Below are 22722 nucleotides of genomic sequence, written 5' to 3' on the forward strand. Positions count from 1 at the left end.
AAAAAATATTGTCAACTGAGGGCTAGAGAGATGGCTCCGCAGTCAAGAGTGTGTGCTGCTCCTCCGGGGGAGCTTAGCACCAGCACTCCTGTTCAGTCCCCTACACAGACACGTTCATACACATAAAAGAAAAGAATTCTTTTTGACAACTTTTTAAAACAAATAATCCAAGCACCTTGAGTATCTTCTGTTGGCTCTGCTGAGATTGGGTTTGAATCAGTCTACAGGGGGAAAAATCAAAAACAACTTTTGGGTTTTTTTTTTATTTTATTGATTGTGTTTTTTTTTTTTTTTTTTTTTTTTTGAGACAGGATTTCTCAGTATAACCCTGGCTGTCCTGGAACTTGCTTTGTAGACCAGGCTGACCTCAAACTCAGAGATGTGCCTGCCTCTGCCTTTGCCTCCTGCATGCTGGGATTAAAGACGTGCACCATTACTGCCCAACCAAATCAAATATTTTAATTTCATTTATGCAAATATATTTTCTGTGAATGAGTGTAGGTTTTCTGGTTGCCCTGACGCACTCGTAGTCAGAAGTCAAGTTTATGGAGTCACTTCTCTCCTTCTAACTTTATGAGGGATCTGGAGATTGAGCTCAGGTCATCCATCCGTCTTGTAAAACGGGCTCTTATGAGCCGAGTTCTTGCTCCAGCCCAAGCAAGACATCCCAGAGAGTCACCTGGAGTGGTGGTGCACATCTATAATCCCTGCTCTTAGAGACAGAGGCAGATGGACCCCTGTGAATTCAAGACCAGCCTGGTCTACATGGGGATTACCAGACTATCCAGAGCTACACAGTAAGATCCTGTTTCCAAAAAAATAATCTGAAGAGATCTAATCACTTGGCCCTGAAAGTTTTCCAATGAAACTGACTGCGAGAAGCCATTGGAGGAATGTTCTGACTTCTGGAAGATTGTGACCATGCCCTTGTATGGCACTACGTGCTTGCCTATCCCTAATCCTGGTCTTTGTTACAATAAAACTTTATTTATAAAATAAGCAGCTAGCACATGGACAGGTTTCCTTGTTTGACTTTTTAAAAATACTGCATTAAGTATTTATCTTGATTCTCTGAGTTTTCAGGTTCTTGCTCAAATCTTGAATGAATGTGAATGTCTCACTTCCCTTTATCCTGCAGGGTCTGGGGGAACCCTGCTGGGCCTCCCAGTGTCCCTGACAGCATGTCCTATGGCTTAGGTGGCTGCACCTACTTGCCTGGTCATTTACTCTCACTCAATGGTCTCCAGTGTATTGAGTGCCACTCTTAGCCTTTGCATATAACAAAACATTTCCCACCACCACTTCTTAGCTTTACAGATATGTAGATCAGCAACTGAATCTGGGCTTGGAGCATCCTCAGAACTTAGCTGGACTGCTGAATTATACATTGCTGTCAGAGGCCGTTAGTTGTCTGGGCCCTCAGACAACTTGTGAGTCTTTATCTCCCAGTGAGGTGGCTGGGCATGCTCACAGTAATCTCAGAGTTCCCCTGCCACAGGAAGTAAAACCTAAGTACTCTTTAAGTCTCTTCTGGTTTCAGTCTTCTTCTCCCATGGACCAAAGCAGGTCACATGCTCAAAGCGTAAGTCAGTATGAGAGGCCACAGATCCAGGCTGTTGACTGAAGAGAGAGCATTACTGACCAGCCGCCACATAGAAAGTGCTGCCCACACACCTACCTACCCCTTCTGACAGAGCCTGTCAGGGTCATTTGCCCACTGTGCTGCTGCCTCCCTGTTTTCATTCAGCTGAAGAACTATATCTTCTGGGGCTACTGTGTGGAAACCTGGAAACACTACCCCACTCCCACAAATTGCTGTTAATCATCTATAAAGTATTCCTGGCTTTTGCAAATGGCTACAATCTCCACCAGAGCCTCCACTGAAGGGGGAATCGATAGACAGATTTGAAAAAAGATGGGCCTAGCAGGTCCTACCGAGTCCTCTCCCTGAGGTGTCAGGTGAGGCCTGGGAGAACATGAAAGGAAACCAGAAGAGAAAGAAGCAAAGAGAACCAGAGTGTGAAAAAGAAGAGGTAGACTGAGAGATCACTATCCGTAAGTCCCAAGAGCATGAGGATCTAAGTCCACTCCCCAGAACCCAGGTAGAAATACCAGGAGTCATGGCAGCACACATGCAATCCCAGTGCAGGGAGGTCAGACTTGGCCATCCTGCTTGGCAAGCTCCAGACCAGTGAGAAACCTGTCTCAGAAGAAAGGGGGAGGTGATGGTGTTGGAGAGATGGCTCAATGACTGCTCTTCCAGAGGTTCTGAGTTCAATTCCCAGTATCCATATGGTGGCTCATAACCATCTGATACCCTCTTCCAGTGTGTCTGAAGAGAGCAACAGTGTACTCACATACATAAAATAATTTAAAAAAAAAAAAGGAAGAGGAAGAGGAGAAAGAGGAGAAGAAATAAGAGGAGGAGGAGGAATAAGAGGAGGAGGAGGAGGAGGAGGAAGAGGAGGAGGAGGAGGAAGAAGAGGAGGAGGAGGAGGAGGAGGAGGAGGAGGAGGAGGAGGAGGAGGAGGAGAAGGAGAAGGAGAAGGAGAAGGAGAAGGAGAAGAAGAAGAAGAAGAAGAAGAAGAATCAGTATGTACAGAGAGCAGTAAACAACAAACAACACTGGAAGTTATTTACTAGCCTACATGTATGTACACACCACATGCACTTATAATCACACACGTGAACATGTATGTACGTACACATACAGACAGGGGCGGAGCTGGTAAAGAAGAAAGGCTCCAGGAGCTGAGAGATGGCTCAGCACTTGCAAATTCCAGAGGACCTAAAATAAACTAGGTTCCCACATCAGGAGGCTCGACAGCCTAAAACTTGACTTCCAAGGAACCCAATATCTTCTTCTGGCCTCCAGACCACACACACACACACACACACAATAAAAACTTTTTCTTTTTTTTTTTTAAAGAGAGTTTCCAGGGAGATGGGGAGAAGGGCACGAGGGCTGTCGCCACAGTCAGAACTAGAGGAGACAGGGATGGCTGCCTTTGAGAGTACTTTCCTCATAGGGTTGGCCAGAGGTCCTCAGTACCAGAGCAGACCACGGCTGCTGGATGGATTAGAGCTTTGACCAAAGAGCTCCTGGGGTGGGAGTGGGCAGGGAAGCTGTAGTAAAGAACTTGAATTCAGAATCTTGAGGGCACCTGGAAGCACAGAGCCCACCAGGACCTGGGCAGGGGACAGCATTATACTGTAGTGTGTTTGCAAGAGCTTCTTCCTAAATTATCGGGAGTTCTCTGAGTTGGCTTTAACATAGCTCTTACTGGGACTTAAAGCATGCTACAATTCAATGCATTCTATTAAAAAACAAGGAGGGGCTGGAGAGTTGGCTCAGTAGTCAAGAGCACTTGCAGCTCTTGCAGAGGACCTGGTTTTCATTGCCAGCACCCACGTAGTGTCTCATAACCATCCATAACTCCAGTTCCAGGGGCTCCAACACCCTCTTCTGAGCTCTGTGGGGACTGGGCACGCACACGACACACATGCATACATGTAGACAGAACACATGTACATATAAATCCTCAAAAATGATAAGGAAATTGGCTGAGGATGCAGCTCAGTGGGTAGAGTGGTTACAAGAAGTCCTGGGTTTAGCCGGGCGGTGGTTCCAGCACTTGGGAGGCAGAGGCAGGCAAGCCTCTGAGTCTGAGGCCAGCCTGTTCTACAGAGTGAGTTCCAGGACAGCCAGGACTACACAGAGAAACCCTGCCTCAAAAAACCAAACCAAACCAAAAGTGCCCTGGGTCTGATCTTTAGCACTTTAGGTGTGACAGCACACGCCCGCAATCCCAGCACTTAAGGTGGAATCAGGAGAGAAAGTGAAGATCATCTTCAGCTGAGGGCTTCCCCGGCTTGACGTGGATGTTCCTTCCTGCTGGCACATTGCCATGCTCACACTTCTGAAGTCCTGTGTCCCAGGCTTCCACCATGAGTCATCACTTCTTGGGACAGGAGAAGGTTCATCAGATATGCAACTAGATCCTTGGGACTTGTGCTATGATTCTTGGTTTAGGGAGGGGAGCACAAACTAAAAAAGAAGCAACTAGGAGATGGCTCTCAGACTAGCAGCTTCCCAACTAGCCTGAAGGTCCTAGTGACTTAGAGATCTGGAGGAACAGAGTGGAGACTCCGGTTTGCTGGTGGAAGGAAAGTGTCCTAGTCAGTGGTCTATTGCTATAGAGACACCAGGATCACAGCAGCTCTTAAAAAGCATTTGATTGAGGCTGGCTTACAGTTCAGAGGTTTAGTCCATTATCATGGCAGAGAGCATGAAGAGATAGTTGAGAATTACTTACTGATCTGCAGGAGGAGAGAAGAAAGGGGGGTGGAGAGGGAGACTGGGTCTGGAATGGATTTTTGAAACCTCAAAGCCTACCCCCTAGTGACACACTTCCTTCAACAAGGCCATGACTAGTCCAACAAGGACACACCTCGTGTCCTTTCAAATCCTTTCAAATAGTGCTACTCCCTGGTAACTAAGCATTCAAATATGTGGGCATAGGGGAGACAGGATAAAGTGTCTTAGCTACAAACAAAACAACAACAAAACCAAACCAAACCAAAACAAAGGCAAAAGCCACCAAAGAAGCCAAAGGACCAAGACACCCTCTGGTCCAACTGTGGTAAGATAAAGGGACTCCTGGGCACAAGGCTTAAGTGATGGCTCAGAATCAGCGTCCCTTTTGCTCCTGACCTAGGACCTTACCTAGGAACTATGTCACATAGCATATGGCCCGAGGAAGAGGGCTTTGTCCAGAGTACCAATGGCAAGGCGTATGGTGACTGTGGACACAGTCAGCTGAGGACAGGGTAGGTCCTGTGACTCTGCCTGAGGCTCAGGGTTCAGGCTGACTGTGCAGAGTGCAATGAACCTCAACATGGTATCAGTGTCAGTGCTGGGATACCCAGCAACCATGACCCTCTCCCCACAAAGTCATGGAATGAAGGGCCAGGGGACTGGATAATAAATAGGCCAAAGAGAAATTAAGCATTCTCACGTCTGTGAGACCACAGGACAGGGAGTCCCACAGAGAGAACAGGGCTAGAGCACACTAAGGGAATAGCAACGGAAGCTGGGCAGACCAGAGAGCCAGCCACCAGCGCTACACCACAGAAACGGGAAAGCGACAGCCTCACGAGCATACTGTACTAGAAACAGACAAAGCCATTTGCGTCTCTCTACAGAGTCAGAATTCACTGAATAACAATAGATTCATGAGGTTTATTGGTTTCCTATCTGAGTAGCCTGTTTTGGTTTTTTTTGTTGTTTTTTTTTTGTTTGTTTGTTTTTGTCATTTTAGTTTTTCAAGACAGGGTTTCTCTGTGTAGCCCTGGGCTTCCTGGAACTTACTCTATAGCCCAAACTGGCCTTGAACCTACAAAGATCTACCTCCCTCTGCCTACCGAGTGCTGGGATTAAAGACGTGTGTCACCATCTGCCTCTTTATTCCACTCTTAATTATTAACTTCATAGCACACACCACCGAGCAGACAGTCAGTATATTTTCTATCTATATACATATGTGCATGGATTGTGGAACAAATACAAGCCAAAGAGGCTGCAGTACTATTCAAGCAGGTTAGCAGTGGGTTGAGCGTCTGGATCGGTATGGTAATAAACCAGACCAGTGCCAGGAGAGAGCTGCTGGTGGAAACTGGAGAGCTGGAGTCAGCTTTGAGAGCAGAGCTGCAGACCTCTGCTGAGAACTACAAAGGCTGAGCCAGGTCTGGAGGAGGAATGGGTCATATCTGGGTCCAGATGGGAGGACAGGTAGACAGGCAGGCAGGTAAGTAGTTGGGGAATCTAGCCAAGTCAGGAAGTCCTTGGTCCTTGACACACAGACCAGGTATCGAATGAGAAATCAGTTATGGGGCCATGGCATCCCAGTGTTGGTCACATTATAAGGTCCAAGGGAAGGAGCTGCACCTTGTTCCTCTCTCTGTTGGCTCTGTTAAGGTTTTAGGCCACTTCCCTGATTTTAATATGCACAATTTCAATTCTTCTCAATAAACTCACAGGAATACTCACTTTCCACTTCCAGGAGTAAGGCCCTCATCAGTTCCTACTAGCAGGTTGGTCCCAACAGCTCCTGGGACCACCAGAAGCTACTGGTTTCCTTCTCCCTCAAAACAATCAAAAGCTGATTATAAAGTGGAATCTTCCTGGGCAAGGCACAGCCCGAAAAACACTCTTGTATTCAGTATGGAGTAACTTGGAGTATGGTACATAGCCTGATCTTAGCGGTTGGGCAGGGCTCAAATTCCTCTGCAGCCACCACAGTGGCAGTGCTGAGGTTTGCTGTTCCAGTGGCTAGAGTCCAGAGAAGAATGGAGGGAGAGGCCATCTCCACACAATGCCTTCAAGGAGAATCACTCCAACATCGCGCACAGATGCACCAATGGGGGAGGGGAGTTCACGACATGATATGACCACTCTGTCCTTCCAGAGGCTACAAACGGTCGCACACGGTCAATACGGAGCCAAGGACAGGAGGGACGATGGGACACAAGGCACCGTGCTGTTCCATGGAACTGGCTGCACAGGTTGTCTGACATGAGCTGAGATCCCAAGATTCCAGAGCAGTCTGAAATCAGGGTGTTCCAGTAGTCATGGTGTTGCCTGAGAACGTCAGCATTAGTCACAGCCTGCCCTGGGAGTTGACTGAAGCTGGAGGGGACCTTGATTTCTGTTTGCTTGTTTGTTTTTGGACATACATTGACTGATTGACGTATGCACATGCCATCTGCACAACATATCTGCAGGTTTTCAAGAGACAGCTCTCTTTTTCTGCCATGTGGGTCCTAGGGATCAAATTCAGGTTGCCAGGCCTTATGGCAGGTGCCTTACCCACTGACCCATCTTGCCTGCCTGACTTTCAAGGCTGCAAATGATAGATGCAGACGCCATATTTCAAGCTCTGAAGGAAGCCACAGGAAGAAGAAAAATAGCCACTATTCAGGAAGTCTGTGGTTGCCACCGTTGGTAATAACACCCTGACCTATTCCTGTTCTGCTTCTCTGAGCCTTTTTCTTTCTGACTTAAAAAAAAAAGATTTTTAAATTGTGTGTTGCTTGTTGATAACTAAAAGATGCGTAGCGAGAACAGTGGTCCAGGTCACTCAGCCATCAGTAGCCACTCAAGCATCTCCAGCCACAGTGTTCTCGGTCATTCTTACAAATCCACCTTAGGTCACACAATGGGTTGGGTCCTCACTGAAAATCCCGATTTTTTTTGTTGTTGTTGTTGTCAGCAAACACTTCTCCCACAAAGTTAAAACCCACTTGTCCTTCATTGTCATGAAAGCAACTTTCCACTTTCACTTTGACTTAAAAATTAGAGAGGGTACCCTCCTACCCCACAACTGTCAAAACTATGATGAGACAAGAACAGGAACAATATGGCCAGTGGTTGGAGAATCCAAGCATGGCAGGCCAGGCCATGGTCCACCTGACATTCATGCTTTGTTGATGGATGAGACCTTTTCAGGATGCCCAGGGCTCCTGCTGAGCTTTTGTTGGTAATGTTTCTATTTGTTTTAAAGCAAGTCTCACTATGTATCCCAGTCTGGCCTTGAACTCATAAAGGAACAACCTGTCTTCCTCCTGGGGATTTATTTTAAAGTCACCAAACAAACTTTAATAATTTCAAGGCTCACAATTACAATTGAAGAGAACTTGCCAGAAACTCAGTCTGGCCCAGGATGAACCACACTGTCACACTTTTCCTGCCTGGTAGTTTGTTCAAGCAAGCACTGCTAGAATGGAAGGCCCCATGATTAATGGCCCAGGATGGGGACAGGCTGATACAGAAATGCCTCCGTTGGGGCTTATGTACCTCTGAGGTAGCCTTGTTGCAAGGCCCTGCCCCTCCATCCTCTCCCTGGTTGGTTTACAGGGATCAGACACTGAAGCAAGTCACCTCAGTACCCCTTGAGGACAGACTCAACACCGAACCTTGAACCTTGTAGCAAGGGGGTTCACTACATGGGGAGTAGTGCTGTCGGAGCCTGGCCCATGCTCAAAGGTGAAGTGCGTGCATGTCGAGAGTAGGGACTCTTATCTGTTATGAGCAAGGGGTTAGAATCCCCTGAGGGGAGAGGATCGACAGGTCCTGCTCCACTCAGGGATCGTATATTGGATTTGACTGTGAGATCATCAGCTCCTGGAGAGGGAAGAGAGAGTACGCCAAGAGACAGGAGTTTTGTGATTCAGTTACTTTTTAATGATGCACAGCAGACAATATATTAAGGCAATTGCTCCAACAAGGTATTACCACATTTCCTATGCATTGCCTCTAACAATATGCCCAATGAACACAAATAATAAGTTGCTAATTACCAAAGAAATAAGCGCATAGCAATAAATACATCATTCATTCATGGATTATACAACCTGAGTCCTTATGTTGGTTTTGGGTTACAGGTCCAGAGTCCGGGAAGGCAGGTCAGGCTGTGGCTTCCAGATAGTTGAATTGATAATTTGACGTTGCAGGATGCTTGACCACGAAGAAGCTGGAGGCATTGGTCTCTTGGTTAACTCTTTGATGACCGGGTGCTGAGGAGGCTTTGTCCGGAGGATCACATTGGTCAGTCATGGCTACAAGTGTGATGAAGTGCTCTGATCGGGCTCCTCTTTTATGTTGGATTTGGCGTTACTCCTGACATGCATGGCAGATAACCACTCGTGTCTGGTTATCTCAGCACAGCTTCATTTCCACACTTGCCTTTACAACTACCAGACATGTCTTTACAAGTGCCAGACTAGTCTCTACAAGTTTCCTATCACAGAATGGAGTTGGTCCTGTTTAAAGGCCTTCTCCTTACGGTGCATGTGTACATTACCACTCCAGGCTGGCCTGGAACTTGCCTTGTTGACCAGGCTGGCTTCGAACTTACTGAGATTCACCTGCCTCTACCTCCTGAGTGCAGGGAGGAGATAAAGGTGTGCGTCGTCACCCCCGGCCATTAGTATATACATTTTAAATTATAGATTAATTGATTTGTATACATGGTATACTCCTGGCGTATGGCCAGGACTGTGCCACGGTATGTGTGTGAAGGTCTAAGAGAAGACAACCAATGGGAGATGGCTCGATTCTTCAGCCACATGGGTCAGCTTGGTGACAAGCTCCTTTACCTACTTAACCATCTTGACAGCCATATTGCTATATTGTATCTGAGAAATAGTAACTGTGCAGAAGCCTCAGGTACAGCGTGGCATTTCAGTACATATAAACAACATCTACTGAGATCAGATCTTAGGCTGGCAGGAGGCGTATGGTGCACCTCAGACATTCATCATTTTTTTTTTTCTGTTGAAAACATTCAAGACTCTGGCCCACTAGCTCCTTTGAAATACTCAGTGAAGTCTGTAACTGTAGCTGTCCTATCAACTATATTCTTCGATCACAGCCACACCTGTACCACCAACCACCCTCTTCCCATCATCCCTCCCAAACATGCGTTTTTCCAAAGTTTTACCAAGGCATCATTTGGGACAATAAACTCTGTGTTTAGAGTCCAACTATGACACACTTGGAGACAAGTCATTACTGTAACCAGTGTAGGGATCAACTCACGCACGGGGACCGACGTCACTCCTGTGGTTTTGTTCACCCTCTCTCCTAACCTCTTCCTTCTGCCTTACCCTATGGCAAGTAATTCATCTTTGTCACTGTGGATTTGTTTACATGTTCTAGAGTTTTGTACATATAATCACAGAACAACATGTGCTGCTTCTCCTCTTCCTTTTTTTTTTTTTTTTTTAAATAAAGACAGGATTTCTCTGTGTAGCCCTAGCTATCCCAGAATTTTCTCTGTAGACCAGGTTGGCCCCAAACTCAGAGATTCTCAGAGATTCTGCTTCTGTATCCCTCCCCCACCAAACTCCCCTCACATCTCTACCTCCTGAGTGCTGAGATTAAATGCATGAACCACCACTCCCTGGTGCTTCTTTTTCTTTTTTAATCATGAGAGTTCTTTTGAGATCCTTTGTATGACATATATTGATGACATTATTTGATAAATAATCCCTTATTATCCTTTAGCATACACTGCACGGGTACACTGCAAATTTGTATCACTCCAGGACACAAATACATTCTGAAAAAGGCAGCATTAGGCAATTTCATCATTGTCTGAACATCAAAAAATGTGTTTACACAAACCAACACAATCATAATCACTAAGCCATAACCCCCCCTGAAGAACTAACAGATTCCTTGTTGACTAAAATATCATGTGGTGACCATCACTGGCTGCTACAAAAACAAACAAAATAAAACAAAGAAAACCCTTAAAAAATAAAATAAAATAAAATAAAATAAAATAAAATAAAATAAAATAAAATAAAATAGAAAACTCTTGTCAGGCTTGGTGGCCAACAACTGTAATCCCAACAGAGGACTGAGAGTTTGAGACCAGCCTGAGCTACATAGGGAACCTAAGGCTAGACCAGACTACAATATCAAAACTCTGACTCAAAAATTAAGTACAGCCTGGAGACATACTGGAGGTTACTCGAGAGGCTAAGGCAAGAGCTCTGATGTAAGTTTAAGGCCAGTATAAGCTCCATAGCAAATTCCAGGCCAGCCAAGGCTCCATAAAAAGGGCCTGACTCAAGTGAGGTGGCTCAGCAGGCGCCTGCCGCCAAGGCTGACAACTTAAGTCCATCCCTAGAACCAGCTAGGTGAGAGGAGAAAAGCCAGCTCCAACCTCTACACAAACACCTCAGCACACGTGCCCACCACACACGGTTTCCAGACGTGTACTGATTCACATTCCCACTAGGACTGTATGACAGCTCCAGCCGCCACACAGCATGCTTAACTCTGACACCTCAGGTGCACGTCAGCTTCGTTCACATCACCCTAGTGACGAACGGTGTTGAGTGGACGCCGTCTGTGTATACCTGCTCTGTTCCTTGGAAGGGTCCTTGGAAGGATCCATTAACACTTTTTTTCCCTTTTGGATAGTCCTGGGCTTACAGGCACCACTGTGAGAAAGCTGATTACGGGCCCCAGAACTTCATGCACAGTAGGCAGACATTCTACTGACTGATCCACATCTCCAGCCATTCAGATATTTTCCCTTTTTTTTACTTTTTTTTGGGGGGTCAATACATTTTATCATTTTAGTGGGTTTTTAAAAATTAGGATCGTACATAAGACTTCTTTATTCCTTTTTAAGATTTATTTTATTTAACTATGTTTATGTGTATCTCTATATGCCAGGTACAGCATATGGGTGCCCAAGGAGGGCAGAATGGACATTGGATTCCCCAGAGCTAAAAATACAGATGGTTATGATCCACTTGACATGGAGGCTAGGAGTTGAACTCTGGTCCTCTGAACTCATAAGAGCAAGTGCTCTTAACTTCTGAGCCATCTCTCCAGACTTGTTTGTTCTTGATCATAGCACTATAGCACTTTGTCAGAATTGTGTTCCCCCCCCCCCCCCGTGTGTGTGTGTGTGTGTGTGTGCCTATCTGTCTCTGTCTCTGTCTCTGTCTCTCTCTCCCTGGCTGGCCTCAAACTCACAGCACTCTGCCTACCTCTTCCTCCCAAGTGCCGAGATTAGAGGTCTGGCTATCACACCTAGAAAAAATTATCCTTTAGAAGTGTCTTCTCTAAGACCGGACTGCACTGGTCTTCTCATTTTTCCTCAGATATTTTTCAGAGCTGAACTTCTAGACTTTGATGAAATCCAGCTCATCAGGGTGTTTTGGGTACCGTATCTAAGAAATGTTCGTTTTCCTCCTGTGCCTGGCACCAAGCCTGCATGCCCTCCTTGCTCAGTCAGTGGGTATGAAGAACAGAGCAAGGGAAGGGGTGGAGTGGGGGAGCAGGAAAGGGTAACGAGACATGGATGAACAGGGATTACGGGGACTCTGGGGAAGGTCCCAGAGGGATGCCACTTTTTTTCCATTTGAACCCAGGGCTTTGTACATATGAGACACACGCTCTACCAACTGAGTCACACCCCAAACCCACATTGCTTCTTAAGAGGCTCTCAAGAGACAAAAGTTAGTTCAGCCTTATGATCCCACAAGTAGGTTAGAGGCAGACTGCAGATTCCAGAGGGAGCCCTGGGGGAAGAGAGTGGGAAGCAAGGGAAAATGGGGTCCTCTGAAGCTCTGATCTCCTGTCCATAAGTAAAAGATGACATCTCTTTCCTTTATTTAGCCCTCTACCTCTCCCCTCTGATTCTTTATTTTCAGACTTACTTTTAACTATGTGTATATATGTATATACTATAATGCTAGAAGTACTAGACATATATGTATATTATATGTATGAGTATGTATGTGTGGGAATGTGCGCGTGAATGGAGGTGCCTGCGATAGTCAGAAGAGCGCGTCAGGTCCCCTGGAGCTGGGGTTACAAGTGGTTGTTGAGCCTCCTGACATGGGCTGGGAACCAAACTCTGGCCCTCTGCAATAACCAACCACACTTTTAGCAGCTGAGCTATCTCTCCAACACCATTACCCCCAATTTTTCTTTCAAATAGGGTTTCATGTAGTACAGTCTAGCTTCACATGCACTTCCTTGAACTGATCCTCTCCCCCTCCACCTACAAAGATCTGTGGTGGTGCCCTCACACCTGCAGCCCCTCCCCTTCCATCTTCCTTGCCCCCTCCCTTCCTTCTCACCTGTTTGCCAACTTCGTTCTCTGTGAGGTCTCAGCTCATGTCTGCCCTGGGGTCTTCCTGGCTTCTCCTGCGACCTTGCAAAAAAGAAAAAGTCTAGGACCCTGTATGTAGCGAGCTTAGCGTTAGTCTTTTGTGTCCTGCTGTTACCTGCCTTCCCCTTACAAATGGCTCCCTGTGTCTTAACCAAGACGCCAGAGAATGTTCACAGATACTTTTAATGCTTCCTTCCTCAGTGACCTCAGGTCAGCTAGGTTCGCGCTGGCAAGGAAGAGGGACTCCTCATACCTTTGAAGGCTCAAAGGTTCTAGAGAGATTTTTGCTGTCCTTAAGTTCTGGGTGTTCTGTTCCCACCCAATCTGCCGAAGCTATGCAAGTCAGGCAAGGAGACAGATTACAATAGCACCATCATTCTGAAATCTTGAGTGGGGGATTTATCAAATCACAGATGACAAATTCCTGGCTCCTGAAACCAAACCAGGAGAGAGAGGCTCAGCAAGGGGCACCTGTCAAGTTCCTCATACCATGTTCATTGATCACAAGATATGGCTTAAAGCAGCACACCTCCTTGAATCTCAATCTCTCTCTCTCTCTCTCTCTCCCTCCCTCTCCATCTCCCTCCCCTCCCTCCCCCTCCCCCTCCCCCTCCCCCTCCCCCTCTCCCTCTCTCTCTCTCTCTCTTTCTCTCTTGACCATACCCTACCCAACACTGGTTATAATCTTATCTGATCAGATCAATTGATTATCTGAATCAGATTTTATATGGCTGAAATCAAAGAGTCAATCATGTGGGCTCTTACTAGGCTAGGGAAGACCCTGTTCCAGGTTTTTCAGTACCTACCTTCAGGAAAGAGAGGGGTCAGGGTTCTTACCTGCTTTGGTCTCTCCAGTTGTCTTTCTACTCTTTTTTTTTTTTTTTTTCCTGAGACACGGTTTCTCTGTGTAGCCCGGGCTGTCCTGGAACTCACCCTGTAGTCCAGGCTGGCCTCAAACTCAGAAATCCACCTGCCTCTGCCTCCCAAGTGCTGAGATTAAAGGCATGTGCCACCACTGCCTAGCATCTTTCTACTCTTAAAGAGACAATTCCTGCATTTCAGGGCTTATGTGTCTAGATTGGGTCCTGACTTCCCAGGTATTCCCCCAAGTCGAGGTCCATGATCTTTTTAATTTTTTAAAAAATTTTACACGTATGAGGGTTTGCTCATATGTACGTTGTGCACCGTGTATATATCTTGTGCTCATAGAAGCCGGAAGAGGTCGTGGATCCTCTGGAACTGGAGTTAGAGGCTGTTGTAACCACTGTATGGGTACTGGGAACTGAACCCAGGTCTTCTTCAAGAACATCCAGTGCTCTTAACTGCTGAGACATCGCTCCAGTCTCCAGGTTCATAATTTTAATATAGGCCTTTTGCCAGTAGGCTAACATAGTCCCGGGTTCTGGGTCCTAGGTGAACATCTTGTGGTCACAGGGCCTCTGGTACAGGAGTCAAACCCTGCTCTCACCTCGTTCCTCCCCTTTCTTGTGCTACTTCATTCTGTCTCCTGCAGCCAAGAGTCAGGAATATAAGACATTTTCTTCCAAGATATTGAGTTACACAATCAGTGAGTAAAGGTTCTTGCTGCCACGCCTAAGACATGAGTAATTCCTAAGAACCCACGTGGTAAAAGGAGACAATGAATTCTTACTGCTTGTTCTCTGACCCCCATAGGCATTCTACGGTACATGTACACACGTACACACACACACAATTTTGTTTTGTTTGTCTTTTAAGATAGATTTATTTATGTAGCTCTGGCTGTCCTGAAACTCACTCTATAGACCAGGCTAGCCTCAAACTCACAAGAGATCTACCTCCTTCCTCCTGAGTACTGAGATTAAAGGCATGCACCACTACCACCTAGGGAAAAAAAAATGTTTTTTAAATTGCATTTATCAGAGACCAGTCCTCTTTAAACACCCAAGGCAAAGCCCTGGCTGGTCCACCATGCTAAGCATGCTCACTCTGGACAGGAAAGGCCGAGATGCTGGACAAGACCCCTGCAACTCCAGCCAGACGCAGAAGCCAAGGAGCCAGCTCCTGTAGTCTCACTACAGGAGCAAGATCGGTTAGGTACTAGGTACAAAGCCCATAACCGAGGTTTGGGGTCACCGTCACAAGGTAGCACCTGTGGCCTCTTCTCCAGGTGTATGGGAGGTTGCTCTTTCACACTTCACCACAAGTCTATTAAAATAGATCATTGAGATCATGCCAGGCTATTGGCCCGGGATACAGTTATAGTCTTCACCTTGCTCTAAGTCTCATTGCATTTCTCTGTAACATGGAAATGATAATAATCTTTGCCTGGCCTACCTAGTTAAGGGTTTTATGGGAAGGAGACAGGAGGCTAGAATATGGAGAGAACTCTGGTGTGTGTGTGTGTTGAGAGAGAGAGAGAGACAGACAGACAGACAGACAGACAGACAGACAGAGAAATACTCAGCATAAGCACACTGTGGAGCCTAAAAGGCACGCATCTCTGGGTACTTCAGCTCTCCAGCCCACCCCTCATCTCTCTGGCTAGATATCTGGCCGGCTGTCATGGGAACGAGGCTGTCCAGAATGCACCTGGTCCGGGCTCTGGTCTGAAAAGGCAGCCATTCAAGGTTGGCTTGGCCAGGAGCCTTGTGATGAGAGACAGGGGGCCCTGTGCTCTGGAGGGAAGGAGGCCTATGTGGCCTCAGTGTGGAGCTAAGCTGTCAGCCTGGGAGGGTGGCAGGCTGGTTGGGAGGGGGAGGTGTCTCAGAAGGAAGACTGAACTAGTGTTTAAGGCCTAGAGCTGAAAGGCCGCTGTGTGTCCCATGCTAGCTGCCTGGCAGGCAGGCATGTGACTCATTGGTGGCCAGAGGAGGGTGTAGCCTGGGCCCAGCTGGCCAGGACAGGGGGCTCACTGCCCACCCATATGCAAATGTATGTTAGGATAAGTTGGAACAGGTATGCTAGTGCTGAGGCTACCTATCTGCCTGGGCTCTTGGGACCCCTTGCAGTAGCCACCTCTTGTCCCTCTTCTGACTGTGGCTGTGGTAAGTCTGTCTCTCCTCCCAGTCAGGGTCTCTTGAGGTGGCCCACGCCTGCCTTCATCTCCGCCCCCATTCTATGCATCCTTCCCTGGGTGCTGCCCAGCAGAAAGGGTTGTCCTTGTTCTTTAATTGTACCCACTGTGGTAGGACAGATGAAGGAGGGAGGGATCGACAGCTTGTTAAAGTGATGCTAGCCATTCGAAGCCGATTTGTAAAGGCCAGGAGGAATTCATTCCGTTTCTAAGGACATAACACAGTTGAGCGGAAGGAAGGCAGGGTATTGGGGAACCAGAGGGAGACAGGGGAAGTCTTGCTTGCTGGAGTGGCAGCAGGAGGCAGCGCACACTATTAAAGGTTTGTGGGTAGAACCGGGGGTCCTGGAGCAGGCACAGAGTTGAGGACCTGGGAGTGATAGAAGAGGCTACACAAGACCTATAGCCTATTCCCAAGGGCCTGCCAGGCAAGGTTTCATTGAAAAAAAAAAAAAAAAAAAAAAACAGCTAGTCACGAGCAAGTGTGTATTTATGTGTGTCACTAGGTAAGCAAATATCTCAGAACTTTGTGTGTGTGTGTCCATCTATGAATTTTCTACATGTCTCTGAATGCTTATATATTCATGTGTAGTTTGCTTTTACTGTACATGTGAGTGTCTGGGTATATGTGTTCACAGTCTGTGCCATGTGTACATTTATGTGATTTTATATATGTCAGTGTGTGATGGTTTATTTATGAACCTAACTCTGTGTGTGTGTATGTATATGTGTGTCCATGAGTTTTCTACGTGTCTGAATGCTTATGTATTCAGATGTAGTTTGATCTTCCTGTACATGTGTCTGGGTACATGTGTTGATAGTCTGTGTCTTATGTACATTTATGTGGTTTTATATATGTCAGTGTGTGATGGTGCATATCTGCCTGTGTGAGAGAGAATGTTTGTGTGTATGTGTGCCCTACTAAGAGGAACTGGGGTTCATCTCCAAGACACAGGCAATGCTGGGAACCAACCACTAATCGGCCCTCCACTCCTTTCTGGCCCCCCCTGTCAGTTTATTTCTGCTTTGCTGCCCCTGGATCCTTTAAGCTCTGTCCTCTGAGTGACAGACCAACTCTACTTCCACTTGACTGCCACCCCATACCCACAAAGCCATGGGTGGCCTTGGCTGTCCCCACACTAGCTGGTTTGTGCTTGAGCACAGGAAGGGACCAGAAAGCTGTCCAGCCCAGAGGTGCTGTGTCCATCTTCTATTGGCTAACCCAGGGCTCCTCCCCATCCTAGAAAGAGATGTCTAGACAGCATGATGCAGTTGTCCACACAGCACCGCCCTTCTTCCTCCTGGGCTCTGTATCTGAGCAGTTTGTCTTACAGAATAGCCAGAGAGTCCTGGAGGCTTGGCCTAAGTGGTAAACATGACTGGAACGTCTCCAAGGTATCTGAGTGAACCTCTGACTGAGCAGAGTTTTTAAGATCTGCAGAATCACCAGGCAGCGGTGGTGATGCATGCCTTTAGTCCCAGCACTCAGGAGGCAGATGCAAAGGGATCTCTGAGTTCCAGGCCACTCTGGTCTACAGTGTGAGTTCTAGGACAGCCAGAGAAACCCTCTCTCCAAAAAACTGCCTCTTCTGAGAGAGAGAGGGGCAGACTCCTTTGGAGGCTATACCCCCCCAGCTGTTCCTGGGGGCTGCAATTTCAGTATCTTGTGCCATGCATAGAATGGAAATTATTACCCAGGCCTGATCTGCCATGCTACTTCAACCCTGGGGATGTACTCACTGGCCTAGGGTGGGACAGTCCCTCCCTGAGATTTTATATGAGGAAGTAGAAATGGGGTGTGTGGGATCTGGGGTGAGGTAATAAGTATCTAAGGGTATCTTGAAGCCTTTGCCCTTCTCGTAAAAGGACAGGATAGCCATAAAGTGTTGGTGGTATTTCTACTATATAAGCTAGCAAGTTTCTTTTGCTTCAGCTACTTAAGAGTTGGGACTTACTATCACTTAAAGCCAGAGGAATCCTGGACTATTTCTTGCCTGAGCCACATGTTTGGTCTTCAGGGTGCCAGAGCTACTTTGCCTGGCTCATAACCTCCTCATGGCCCCTCCTTGGCTCTCTCAGTCCCCACCTAGATGTCTTACTGCCAGCGTCCACTCCTCTCAAAGGTCCTAAACCCACCTCCACTGTCTCTGTCACCACCTACTTCCTCAGCTTTCTGGCCCCAGTCCTTCCACAGCTACTTCCCTGTCTGTCTGCTTCTCCCCAGCCTCACAGGAAGGCTGTGTCTCTTCAGGTCCTTGCTCAAAGCTGGCCAGCCGAGCTCGGGAATGCTCCAGGAAGATGGCTTCCCTGCATCAGAGGTGCCTGGAAAAACTAAGAGCTGCTTTCTTTCTCCAGGGCTTCCCAGGTAGCTCTCCCCGGTCTGGCCTTGGGACCAGCTCTGGGAAACCCCCGTCTATCACTCAGTACTGTCACCTCCTTGATTGCTGAGGATTAGCTCCATGAGTAAGGGACAATCAAAGATCACCTTGGGTTCCCTAGAGCTGGGACAGGTTGCCTCACTTCCTCCATTCCTGGCTCTTTCCCTTGTGATCTGCATTTCTTTGGTGTCTAGTAGGCCTTCATGTCCTGCGCATGCACACTCTGTCAGAAACATAGAGGACCACGTTCAGGCCTTTCTACAACGTCCGATTTTATTGAATAATGAATTCTCAGAGTCCAGAAGTTTCACTGAGGGCAATTCATCAGCTGGTTCCACTCTCCTCCCTAGCCTTGGCTGAGGAAAACACAGATTCTTTCATTCCAATCTTAATTACTAATATTAACTGAGGTCACAGATTACAGATCGAGTAGTAAGTCTATGTATATGGGTATAGTTATAAGCTACAGAATGGCCACTAAAGTTGCAGGGGTCCCAGCAGGATTGGGTCCTCCCTTTAAGGTCAGAGGCCAAGAAGGAGGCAAGGAGTTGAACTTCAGAGCATGGAGTGTCCTCCATTTAAATCTAATTGAGACTCTTGGAAGTTAAAACTCTGAAGGAGCTTCAAAGTGGCCTAAGAGATAGAAGCTGAAAGGAACACAAGGGGGGGGGGGGGGGGGGAGGTGAGACAGTAATGCACAAGGCTGCAGAGCCACCGGAGACCCCACTGACTGCTGCCACCACAGAGCCAGCACAAGGCTGGAGAGCGGCAGGAGACCCCACTGACTGCTGCCACCACAGAGCCGGGCTGCAGGGCAGGGCACGGCTGAGCCTCAACTCTGAGTCTTGTGTCAAGAGTGAGAATCAGGACCAGTCCAGAAGGATGGACAGATGGACGGACAGATGGAAAGACAGCAGTTCAAGAAGGCTGTGTTAACATCAGGGAGTCAGCCAAACTGAAACCCCTGAACAGTCAGAAATTCTGTCAGTCCACTGACACAAAACCCAGGTGGTCAGTGGGACCAGAGCCATGGCAGGGTTAAGGGTCTGTCCCTTCATGGGGTCCAGGTGGCAGTGTTACACCACTTCCCCTGTCTAGTGTGTCCCTTAAGTTCTCAGGCCTCATTTTCCTGATGTGACGATTCTCATGTGCTCACATGGTCCCAATTTACTTTGATAAATATAAAGGGTGACACCCTTTCCACTTTTAGAAATAAGTTATTTATTCGTCTGTATCTCATGTATAGCAGCATTCATACTCAAAATAAAGCCCAAAGTGGCTTGTAAAACAGTGTCTCTCAGGGCAAGGCACAGCCTGGAAAACACTGCTACATACAATATGGAGGGACTTAGGGCAGGGACTTCCTGTTCCCAACACCTTGGCTGAAGGAAATTCTAAGAATTCAACTAGACTCTTCCGTGGAAGATCCCCAGGCTCTGAGGATTCTCCCTACTCACCCCTGCTTCCCATCTCCTCCCATGTTACTCCTTGCTCCTTCTTGGGCCCCCGACTTACAGAGAGGACCTAGGCCTGTAAGATGGTTCAGCAATTGTATCTCACCTGTCAGCCTCATGCTGGAAGGAGAACTGACTCCTGAAAGTTGCCATACACACACACAAACCACATAATACACACATATACATACATATGTACACAAACACACAAACATACACATAAACAACACATACATACACACATATACCATATACACACATATATACACATACATATGCACACACACTAAATATATAAGTGTACATTTAAAATTGAAAAAATAGGCTGGAAGGATGGCTCAGTGGTTAAGAGCACTGACTACTCTTCCAGAGGTCCTGAGTTCAATTCCCAACAATCACACGGTGGCTCACAACCAAATGAGATATGGTGTGTCTGAAGATAGCTGCAGTGTACTCATATACATAAAATAAATAAGTAAATCTTTATAATTGAAATATAAAGGGGATCCAGCCTCCAAGGAGATACGTCCCCTCTGTCCATCCCTTAATATTCTCTGGTTCCAGATCCTGCCTCCCGTACCTCCATGTGGGGAAGACCATTTACCTGTGGGTACTCTTCTAGTGCTGACTTGAATGGTATCCCTGGGGTCTCCCTGACCCCTTCAGCACTACCCTGTACTGTGTCAGGTTCTCAGTAGCAGATACCTGTGGCCTATGAGGACCAGAGGTTTCATTCTCAGACTGTCTCATCAGAAATCATCTCAAATCCAGATTTATTCACTGCAAACTTCTAGAACAAAATGCAAAGCAAGCATCCTACCATGGTTCAGAACTTGCAGAAACTCCTTTTAAGATCTGCACAGGAAAACGTGTCAGGGCGATTCTCCTGGTCACTCTGATCAACAGCTAGCCCTGAAGTCACAGAGGACCCGTTATAGAAAGTTCCAGACCAGGGTAGTGCTCCACAGAGTTGGTCTGGCATGGACAGAGGAGCCAGGCCATTATTTCTTAACAGACAACACTTTTCCTTCCAGCAAATGACCACTGACTGCCCCAGCACTGGTTCATCAGCCTCCAGCTGTGAGTGTAGGCAGCTGACTCTGAAGCCCCTGCTGTGGCTACCCCTGGAGTGTAACACTAACTAAAACCAATTCACTTGCCCTCAACAGCTCTGGGCTGAGTTAAACTGACTACAGCTGACATAGCTTGTTGGTCCTTCAGCTCCAAGTCTCTGCCCGAGGTAGACTCTCCAAGGTGCCCAGAGTTCCTTACTTTCTAGTTTCCTGTTCTGTCTGACCCAGGGCATCCCCCACATTGTCCAGCAACAATATCTACCCAGTATGCCCTCTTGTGGGTCAGCTCTCCCTACATCTCAACTCTCTGCACACCTAACGGGGAGGGAGAAGTCTCAGGGAGAGGAAAATGGGAGCTGGGGGAGAAGCGAGTTATTCAAAGAAGAAATAGGGAAGGAGAAAGGGGTGTTTCTTAGTGTACTTCTATATATGTCAGGTCACTCAGCACCCCTTCTGGCCCAGCAAGAGAACAGTTCAGAAAATGACTTGTTAGTTTAGGGACTCTCTTCAATCCCTTCTTCCACCCACACCAACGTTTCCTGGAACTGCCGTCTCCTCCCACCAAACTCTCACCTCAGCATGGGGTGGGGGGGCAGTGGCAGAGTCCACTGCAGACTGGCCTTGCTCAGCCAATCCACTTGTTCCGAGACAGTCCCCATCCCTTGAGGGATGCTATGGCCTCAAGGCTGGACAGGTGGAGGGGATCAGACTATGAGCCCAACGGTGAGAAGTCACTGTGCTTCTGAGTAGTGATGGGGATCTGTGGCTCACTGAAAGCAGAATGGGGTAACCTTGGAAAGTGACCAGAACCTGGGGAACACACACACACACACACACACACACACTCATGTACTTCATTGTTACGCATTTCCTTAGTCTGAATTCTCAAATCAATGATCTTTCACAAACTGTCCTGATTGACCAGTTCAACTGCAAAACCCAAGGTGACCTTGGGCAGCTTCACCCCCCCCCCTCCCTCACTCCTTACCCCCCCTCCACCCCGCTTCCCTGATTACTCCATGTTCTCTTGTGGTCCCAGGATCCCCTGGGATAGGTCAAACATTAGTGATCAGAATATCAAAAGCACCCACCTGTCATAGGCTCTGTGTGTCTGTGTGTAGGGGACACTGGTGTGTCTGCTTCCTCTGCGTCATCTCACATAACTCTACATTGGCAGGAAATTGAGGTCTCAAGAGGATAAGCAGGCTGCCCCCTAGAAGCAGCCAGGAAGTGCGGAGGACTGGCCCAACCCCCAACCCTCTGGCACTCAGATCTCAATCCACAGGCCCTTACCAGAAACACCTGTGTCTACCTTCACCTAGCACCTAGAGAAACGCCACACTAGGGTGAAAGGTGAGTCAGAGGCTAAGAGGACTGGTCTCCAGCAAGGCAACTTGTGGAGAGCTGGGACAGAGCACCTGCTCTTCCCCAAAGTCACACTTACAGGGCAAAAAGAGAGAACCCCAAAGCTTGGCTGGTGCCAGGTGTGATGACATATCTGTAACCGCCATCGTTCAAGAGGCTAAGACAAAGAGATCTGGAGCTCAAGGCCAGCCTGAACTGCATGCCAAGACCCTGACTCAAAACAAACAAAACAAAACACAGTACCCTGGGTGGTGGAGACAGGGATGGGTAGCCAGTGCCAAGCTAAGACAACGAGGACCGGTGACCTGGGACTAGTGGGACTGCAGTGACTCCTAGGGGCAGGCAGCCAGGCCAGTGAGACTTACACTTCAGGCCAGCAGGGCTTCTTGAGGACTTAAAGAGGGCATTGTCCCGGGATGCTCCTCTGAAATTCTGATCTGAAGGCCCTTCATCATTTCTGACTGGAGCTTACAACATTCCAGAAAATTCCACTGTATGTTTAAGCACATATGGGAGCCCAAGGATCACTAAGGGAAGGCCAAAAGGAATCTTCACCCTCGAGACTCACTGGGGCTATCTAGCCTCCCTGGGAGTATGGGTCAGTATCTAGTATTCCCTGGGAGAGGAACAGCATTGCAGAAAAATCGTTCCCCATTCCTACTATCTGATAGAAATGCCTGAGGCAGGACTTACGGA

The 22722-nt window shown here is 47.5% G+C and overlaps 1 long non-coding RNA gene across 3 annotated transcripts; it reads right to left on the bottom strand.

Moving 5' to 3' along the window:
- Positions 1-8731: 8731 nt before the first annotated feature.
- On the bottom strand, positions 8732-21863 carry LOC114640611. 3 transcript variants are annotated; one of them, XR_003714176.1, is made up of 5 exons: positions 21753-21863; positions 21235-21431; positions 12955-13132; positions 12670-12743; positions 8732-12105 (listed from the first exon to the last, which is right to left on the bottom strand). It is a non-coding gene; the product is annotated as an uncharacterized LOC114640611 (long non-coding RNA). The 3 variants fall into 3 exon arrangements; XR_003714174.1 differs by having other exon boundaries at positions 8732-12743; XR_003714175.1 differs by having other exon boundaries at positions 12670-13132.
- Positions 21864-22722: the final 859 nt, after the last annotated feature.

This window comes from Grammomys surdaster, unplaced genomic scaffold (assembly GCF_004785775.1).
Source record: "Grammomys surdaster isolate TR1022 unplaced genomic scaffold, NIH_TR_1.0 125846, whole genome shotgun sequence".
Lineage (NCBI taxonomy): Eukaryota > Metazoa > Chordata > Mammalia > Rodentia > Muridae > Grammomys > Grammomys surdaster.